Source organism: Cherax quadricarinatus, chromosome 34, assembly GCF_038502225.1.
Source record: "Cherax quadricarinatus isolate ZL_2023a chromosome 34, ASM3850222v1, whole genome shotgun sequence".
Classification (NCBI taxonomy): domain Eukaryota; kingdom Metazoa; phylum Arthropoda; class Malacostraca; order Decapoda; family Parastacidae; genus Cherax; species Cherax quadricarinatus.
This window is the reverse complement of record NC_091325.1, coordinates 35,123,880-35,133,363: the sequence shown is the minus strand read 5'-3', so window position 1 is coordinate 35,133,363 and position 9,484 is coordinate 35,123,880.

Genomic DNA, 9,484 nt, shown 5'->3' with positions numbered 1-9,484 from the left:
GGAGAGGGTTCTCCCTGAGTCGCTGCTCGGTACCACTGTTGAGATGGGGTATCACCTAAGATCTCCCCCATAAGTTTCATGGCTCTGGCAGCCACCAGTTTGGTCTGTCGTAGACTGATTGGGACAGTAATTCCAACATGTGGATACAGAGGTAGAAAGGCATTATATATATAGGCGGAGAGTGAGGTGTGACGCACGTGACCTGAGGAATGTCATAAGAACATAAGAATGGAGGAACACTGTAGAAGGCCTACTGGCCCATGCGAGGCAGGTCCTTATCAAAACAACCTCTGCCTATGATGAGGACGGGTAGACGATGAAATCATGTGACTCCTGTGTTGTTGGGTTGGTGGTGCTTAAGTATCATGTATGCCAATGTTTTTGAAATTTTGTAGTTTCCAGTGTTGCGTTCTATAGTGTCGGTGACGGCGATTAGTGAGGCTTCTAGGCACCGTCGGCGTCTGAGGTCTGGTTCGGTGAGAACGAGTTGTGCCTCATTCTAGTTCATCAAATGACCCGTGGAGTCTCTGTGGAGGACACAGGCGTACCTTACATCGTCTCTGTTAGAGGCATTTCGATGCTCATTCAAGCGGACTGCAAGATTTCTGCCTGTCTCGCCTACATATTTCTTGGGACAGAACCCACAGAGGATAGTGTAGACGCCTGCTGTAGAAGTTAGAGGTGTGGGGCTGCGTTTCGTAGTGAGGTCTTTGATAGATGATGTGTTTATGGTGGAAACGTTGATGTTACTCATAGCAAGGGCCCGGCGAGTATTCGTGGCAACATCACCACATGGGAGTACTATGAACTGCTTAGGGGGCTGTTCCATGGGCGGTTTGTTGAGAATAGCTTGTGCCTTGAGTCTGCAATCTCGGATGAAGAAAGATGGGAACTGAAGACGTGTAAAGGCTTGTTTTATGTAAGTGCATTCTTCTTCTAGAAAACAAGGGCTGGAGATGCGAAGAGCTCTCAAGAAGAAGCCAATGAGGACTCCTCTCTTAGTGCGGGTGTCTTGGTGTGAATAAAAGTGTATAAGATCGTCCTTGTTGGTAGGTTTTCTATACACTTTGAAGAGAAGTTTGTCACTGTCCGGAGATCTGCACAGTAGAACGTCGAGGAAAGGAAGTTTGCCATCATTTTCGAGTTCAAGTGTAAACTTTATTAATGGTTCAACTGCATTGATCTTGTTGAGAAGGGCCTGGATATTGAGACGTCTCGGATAGAAAACCAATACATCATCAACGTATCTTAGCCAGGTGACGGTGTTGGGAATGAGGGACGATCTTATACACTTTTACACTTATTCACAAGGACGATCTTATACACTTTTATTCACACCAAGACACCCGCACTAAGAGAGGAGTCCTCATTGGCTTCTTCTTGAGAGCTCTTCGCATCTCCAGCCCTTGTTTTCTAGAAGAAGAATGTACTTACATAACACAAGTGTGGCATGCAAAGAGTACGTAACCTTTATTCGGCGCATGGACACACCCTCATTTACAGGCTATCTCCCTCAACCAGCGAACCAGGTTGCTAAGAGTTGATGATGGGGCCCCATCGTTCAACTAGTGACCAGGTTCTAGCCAATAAGAAGGTGGGATTGACAATCGCAGAGGTTATGTGGATACCGCTCTCCTGTCTGCCCTTGTCATTCCCACTCTAGAGCTGGTTGAAGCACGGTCTGCTATCTTGTGGCTTCTATTTCTGCCTTGCTTACCGTGGAGTGCACTATATTTATCACTGTACATAGTGTACATATTGCTGTTATAATTGGTGAAGGATAATATAAGTCTAAACTTTTTCTACTGTGTTTATTTGCTCCCATTACACCTGGGATAACAGGCCATTTGAAATCCTAGGTTGTAATATGGGTAGCCTGTCCGAGAGCTGGACTTAGAGAAACGGTTGAGCTTAGGGTGAAGCTTGTAGCAGGAACATTGTGTAGCTTGCTGTTTCGCTTCGCTTTACAAATTTTGCGTGTCAGTTGCTTATGATCAGCCTTGCTATTGTGTGATCGTTCAACAGCTCGCTACTAGCTTGTTCAGTGTGCTCGCTTCGCTACGGTCAATCTTGTGTGCAGTCGGCTTTGCTTGTATGCGTATTCTGCAATCGTACTGTGCATAGCTAAGCGTGTTCTGCAAATTAACGTGTTACGTTGGGGTATTCGTACTGTGCATAGCGAATAACTTATGCCACCTAGACGAGTCAGACGCCTGGTGTCGGCATATACTTTGCATAACCTACCTAAATTGTCCCTACAGCGTTGTTGGCAAATTGCTCGTTCCATTGGCATTCCCTATAAACGCACTCTCACAGCTGCGCAACTGCGTTCACTTATTGCTGACATACTTATTGAAGAAGAGATGGCACATCAAACTCCTCCCTTTACGGGAGCTAGGGAAAAAACTACTATGTTCTCGCAGGAGGAAGATGATACACCTACGGAGCAAAATGGTCAGTATAGTGCAGCTGGGTTGTCTCAGGGTGAATCAGCGTCGTTGGCACTTGAGCTGGCAAAAATCACGCTGGAGCAAACTAGGGAACAGAGAGCATTCGCAAGGGAAGAATTTGATAGGGAAAGAGAGAGGAGGCAGTTTTCGCATTCTGTAAACGATTTCAGTTTACAAAAAGCAGTACAGCTTGTTCCCCGCTTCAATGAGGCCGAACCAGAGCAATTTTTCGAAAGCTTCGAAAATCAGGCTCGAGCCTTGAGGTGGCCGGAACAGCACTGGGCAGCGTTGGTTCATACAGCATTATTGGGTAAGGCACAGGAATTTACGTCGGTATTAACTGACGCTGAATTCTCTGATTATCAAGTAGTGAAGACCACAGTGTTGGGAGCATATACATGTATCCCAGCTAAATATCGTAAGACCTTCAAATTGAACAGGCGGCAGCTTGGTCAATCCCTGGTGGACTTTGTGAGACAGCAAACCAAAGCTTTTACCAGCTGGTATAAAGCGAGTGGTGTCTCTAACTTTGAGGAGCTGGTGCAGCTTATTCTGATTGATAACCTGCTGGAGTCTGTGGGACCAGAGGTTCGTGTCTTTCTGCAGGATCGTGACTTAACCACTGCATTGGAGGCGGCCAGGTTGGCTGATACCTTCGAAACGAACCGCTCCTTGTCCGAGCGGTCCCGTCTCTCTTTTCAACAGTCTGGCGTGAGCAGAGATCGACAACATTGGAGAATGAAGTGCCAGCCGGAGGGAGAGCGTCTACGTCATCCAACCAAGTCACCTGGTGAGCCACGCTTCTCAACATATGGTCCCCCTGCGGAGAGGCAAACTACTTATGGAGCATCTCGACAACAATATCCAGAGAGGCACCAGCCAGAACGACACCACTTGCAACGTCATCAGGGAGTAAAGGGCAAGCCTGTCGTCTGCTTCAGGTGCAATAAAGTAGGTCACATCAGTTCCAACTGCCCCCAAAAACCTCAACCCATCGGGAAAATCTCTAATATCCCTAGTAACATGTCCCCTAGAGAAGTAGAAAAAGGTATGGCCCCTTATTATTGCGAAAGTCTTATTTCCCTTCAGGAAAACTCAGAACCAACTAAAGTAAATACCTTTAGAGATACTGGAGCATATTGCTCACTTGTCAGAGAAGGAATATTACCCCTTTCAGAGAATACTTCTTTGAATTCCTCAGTTTTATTGGAAGCATTTGGAGGAGCTATCTTTTCCGTTCCTTTGCATAAAATTTATGTACAGTGCAAATATTACACTGGGTACTTGACTGTAGGGGTCTCAAAAGGATTTCCCATGAAAAATGCCATGTTATTACTGGGTAATAACATTACTACTGTTACTTCGTGTCCTGAACCTATAATGATTAATGCTTCTCCAGTGTTGGCCATAACTCGGGCAACATCCCAAGGGTTGTCTGGGGAGAATGTTGACCTATCCTTGGACGACTCCGATCTCGGAATAGCCACGTTGTTTTATGAGACACACCGGCCGGAGTCTCGTAAATCAAGTGAACAGACCCCGATCAAGCCTTCCTATTCCCAGGTTGCAGGATTGCCAGATGTCTCTGTTTCCATGCCCGAGGGACTGTCCTTCCGGGAGGAACAACGAAAGGACCCTTCTTTAAAATTCGCTTTTGAGGCAGCCATGGGTAAATCCTCTTTGGGTCATCCAGTCAAGTATGAAGTTAAAAATGATTATTTGGTTTGCACTGAGACTGGTAAGGAGATAGAGGGCCGGCAATTATACGACAGGTTAGTGGTTCCAACCAAGTATAGACCTCAGATATTAAATATAGCTCATAATACGTCATCAGGAGGTCACTTAGGAATTACAAAAACCTTGTATAGAATCACAAAAGAATTTTATTGGCCAAAATTAAAGAAAGATGTGAAGAATCATATTAGGTGTTGCCGAGAATGTCAGCAAGTTGGAAAACCTGGACATTCCATTAAACCTGCACCTCTCCAACCCATACCTGCTGATGGAGAACCTTTTGCAGATTTAATTATAGATTGTGTAGGTCCACTACCTAAGTCAAAGTCTGGAAATCAGTATTTATTTACAATTATGGATAAAGTAACCAGATATCCTGAAGCGATCCCAATGCGTAGTATCAATACTAAAGCTATTCTCAAAGCTTTAACAAAATTCATTTCTTGTTTTGGCATTCCTAAAACTATACAAAGTGATCAAGGTACTAACTTCACTGCCAAAGCATTTAGGGAAGTATTAACTAGGTTAGGGATAATTCACAACTTATCCACTGCCTATCACCCTCAGTCCCAAGGCGCCTTGGAAAGATTCCACCAAACATTAAAAACAATGATGAGAAGTTTTTGCATGCACTTTCCGACAGATTGGGATGAATCTCTACCTTTGTTGCTGTTCTCAGTACGAGAGACGGTGCAAGAGTCTACAGGGTATAGTCCGTTTGAGCTGATCTTTGGGCACAATGTACGAGGTCCTCTTCGGGTGCTCAAAGAAGGATGGATGGGAGAAGACGTAAGCTCAGCACTCTACAACCCGTCTTCAAGGTTGCAGGTGGCACGTGAGTTAGCCACGGCTAACCTAAAGATAGCTCAAAGTAAGATGAAACAGAGGTATGACAAAAGTGCACAATTCCGCTCCTTCCATCCAGGAGACAAGGTGTTGGTGCAGGAACCTATACCTGGCCACACCTTGAAAGCTAGATTTACGGGACCTATGCAGATAGTAAGTAGATTATCTGATTTAAATTATGTGGTAGCTCCCATTGATAAGACCTCAAAAACAAAAACTTACCACATTAATCAAATCAAGGCCTTTCATACACCAGATAAAGTCCCAGTAATGACTCTGTCCTCTACCTCTGAGGACGACTCTGACTCTTTGCACTCTATCTCTGAAATTAATACTAAACTTTCAAATTCTGTCCTCCTCAAGGATCCTAGCCCGTTAATGGATGGATTATCTGAAATACAAGCAACAAATTTAACTGAGCTTCTACAGTCATATCCTAATATTTTTTCGGATGTGCCGAAAAAATGTACGTTAGGTTACCATGATGTAGATGTGGGAAAATCTAAACCAATTAAACTCTCCCCCTACAGAGCTAATCCTGAAAAGCAAAGGCTACTTCAGCAGGAAGTAGACTTCTTGTTAGAACATGGTTTAGTGGAGGAGTCATCTAGTCCATGGGCTTCACCGTGCATCCTAGTAAAAAAGGCTGATGGAGGGTTTCGTATGTGCACAGACTACCGTAAAGTGAACGAGGTCACAATCACAGATGCTTACCCTCTTCCTCGTCTGGATGACGTAATTGACTTTGTGGGTAAGGCTACTTTTGTGTCCAAATTAGATCTCCTTAAAGGTTACTATCAGGTACCTTTGACAGATAAGGCGAAGGAAATCTCTGCCTTCGTAATTCCAGGAGGTCATTATCAGTATACGGTTACCCCCTTCGGAATGAAAAATTCCCCCTCTTCATTCCAGAAACTCGTCCATCAGGCTATTAAAGGACTTGAAGGCACGGCAGCATACCTAGATGATATTGTTGTGGTGTCTGATACTTGGGATCAACACCTACTTAGACTTAAAGCTCTGTTTGAGACCTTTAAGAATTCCCAATTAACAGTTAATTTATCTAAATCTTCCTTTGGCCAGGCCACTATCACTTTTCTAGGCCATGAAGTAGGTAGTGGTAATGTTGCACCTAAACTTGCTAAAGTTCTTTCTATTAAAGATTATCCAGTTCCTCATGATAGGAAATCTCTTCAACGTTTCCTAGGCATGATAGGATTTTACAGAAGATTCTGTAAGAATTTCTCAGATATTGTAGCCCCTCTTACCTCTCTTACCAGTCATAAAGTTCCCTTTAATTGGACGTCAGATTGTAACACTGCTTTTAATAAAGCAAAAAGATTATTGTGCTCTGCACCCATTCTCCTGTCTCCAGACTTCTCCAAACCTTTTTCATTACAGGTTGATGCTTGTGAGTCTGGGGTTGGGGCGGTACTATTACAAATCGGGAACAAGGAGCTGCAGCCAATCGCATACTTTTCAGCTAAGTTCCAGCCACATCAGAGAGCTTACTCTACCATTGAAAAAGAAGCCCTCGCGCTGGTAATGGCTTTGGAGCATTTCGATGTTTATGTGGGCCAGACATCGCAGGTGGTCACAGTCTACAGTGATCACAACCCGTTAGTCTATCTCCAAGCCATGAAGAATCACAACACAAGGCTTATGCGTTGGACGCTCAGGCTGCAGCCCTACAATATCAAAATTCATTATATTGCCGGCAAAGAAAATGTGTTGGCAGACTCTTTGTCAAGAGTCTAGTTTATTATTTTATTTAGGTTAGGATGTATTTGTGGTAACCCCTTTCAAGCTCTTTTTTTTATCCCCTGATGTGGGGTTTTTTTTTTAGTGAGGGGATGCGGGCTACCGTCCGCCTGTATCTTGGACCTATGCTAGCCTGTCTGACTGCTGTCTCACTCTAAGTTTAGGGTTTGGCTTTTGGTCACTAGGAAAGCTGAGCTCTATCTAAGAGTTGGATGGTGGAGAGGATAGGCGGTCCCATTATTTTGTGCCATGGCGGCACGGTTACCACTGGGAGGTGGCAGCCTAATCCTGAGCCTTCTCGGGGGTGGGGGTGTGGCATGCAAAGAGTACGTAACCTTTATTCGGCGCATGGACACACCCTCATTTACAGGCTATCTCCCCCAACCAGCGAACCAGGTTGCTAAGAGTTGATGATGGGGCCCCATCGTTCAACTAGTGACCAGATTCTAGCCAATAAGAAGGTGGGATTGACAATCGCAGAGGTTATGTGGATACCGCTCTCCTGTCTGCCCTTGTCATTCCCACTCTAGAGCTGGTTGAAGCACGGTCTGCTATCTTGTGGCTTCTATTTCTGCCTTGCTTACCGTGGAGTGCACTATATTTATCACTGTACATAGTGTACATATTGCTGTTATAATTGGTGAAGGATAATATAAGTCTAAACTTTTTCTACTGTGTTTATTTGCTCCCATTACACCTGGGATAACAGGCCATTTGAAATCCTAGGTTGTAATAACAAGCCTTTACACGTCTTCAGTTCCCATCTTTCTTCATCCGAGATTGCAGACTCAAGGCACAAGCTTTTCTCAACAAACCGCCCATGGAAGAGCCCCCTAAGCAGTTCATAGTACTCCCATGTGGTGATGTTGCCACGAATACTCGCCGGGCACTTGCTATGAGTAACATCAACGTTTCCACCATAAACACATCATCTATCAAAGACCTCACTACGAAACGCAGCCCCACACCTCTAACTTCTACAGCAGGCGTCTTCTAATAAATATGTTATAGTGTTTGCTTACGTGTCTTTCTAAACCAACTTGTCGGTATTTATTACCAAGGTTTATACCAACATAACTTTACAAACCCCAACAAAAATTAAAGGAGTCATATCATTGAAGCATCAGGATCATTTGATTAAGATATCTCCTACAGTTCATATTCTATGGAACTTTGTTATGACTAGATATATTACAGTCACTGTGAGATCCAACAAAGGTATTGCATAACCCCAGCCTCTTGTACCTTAATTAACGTGAATGGATAATTCAGACGGCGTAAGTTTCTAACGAAGTTAAATATTATTGTTTTAAATTTGAAGTGAATCAGAAGAGTTACATGTCATCCTATAGACATTAATACCCCAATTTGTTCATTAAAAATGGTAAATTAAGGCATTCAGCGCTCAAATTTAAATATAACTTTAATGCAATGCTTAAAAGGAATTATCTTATTTTTGCAGAGAGATCAATATCCTAAAATAAATCAGCACATTAGGTTTCAAACCGCTCGGAAGCTGCATTAACAAGTTATTAACGTTGAAGTGTGAGGCCATTCGGAGTTTACTGCATGAAAATCATAATTTTAATATTATCAGTTTGTTCCGCCTCTTGATCTAAGGAATTGGATCTGTGCTCCAGTTCCCTGAACTGAGCCTGAATACCTTCCATCCCCCCAACAGGCGCTGTATAATCCTACTGGTTTAGCGCTTCTCATCATTATAATTATATCAGTTTCCTCCATGAAAAAAAAAATGGAAACTAAAAAAGACAAAAAAAAAAAATCTAGGTTTTTCTTTAAGATTAATCAATATTTATTTAAATATACACTGAAGTAGGTAAATTTTTTTTCAACTTTGAGTAAATAAAATATTATTTTTACAATGATACTGAGGTGGCAAATGTTATGTAAAGTTGAAGGTGTTTTATGTAGAGTTATCCAGGATGACACATATGTAGAGTTATCCAGGATGACACATATGTAGAGTTATCCAGGATGACACATATGTAGAGTTATCCAGGATGACACATATGTAGAGTTATCCAGGATGACACATATGTAGAGTTATCCAGGATGAGACATTAAACACCAACACAGAGTCTCCAGTTATTTCACACAAGTCAAAATACAATAAAATCGAAGCTTCATTTCAGGAAAACACATATAAAAGTTTCAAGCTTACCAGAAAAGGTATTCTCCAGATAATGGAGTTATATAATATACTATTCATTAGACAGATAAGCTGTTAAGCTGTTAAAGATTCTTATCTTCTAAAATTATTTTATTTCAATCGCAGGAAAGCGCTAAACAAGTAGGAGTCATATAGCATCAGAGGAATGGAAGGCATTCGGATTCGATCAATGGAAGTAGAGGTTAACTTCGCTTCTTTTGATCAAGACTCACTCACCAGAATTATACACTCGCGAATTCATTCTATTCCGTTCTATCCTCTCTAAATATCCGAACCACCTCAACAACTCTGGATAATACTTTTAGTACTCCCCCCCCCCAATATATATGTACATATATTTCATGCACTGGACAGGGAGGTATACCATCTTTTAGGAGTGAAGAAGAACAGGATGTGAGTGTGGGGGAGGTGCGTGAGGCATTACGTAGAATGAAAGGGGGTAAAGCAGCTGGAACTGATGGGATCATGACAGAAATGTTAAAAGCAGGGGGGGATATAGTGT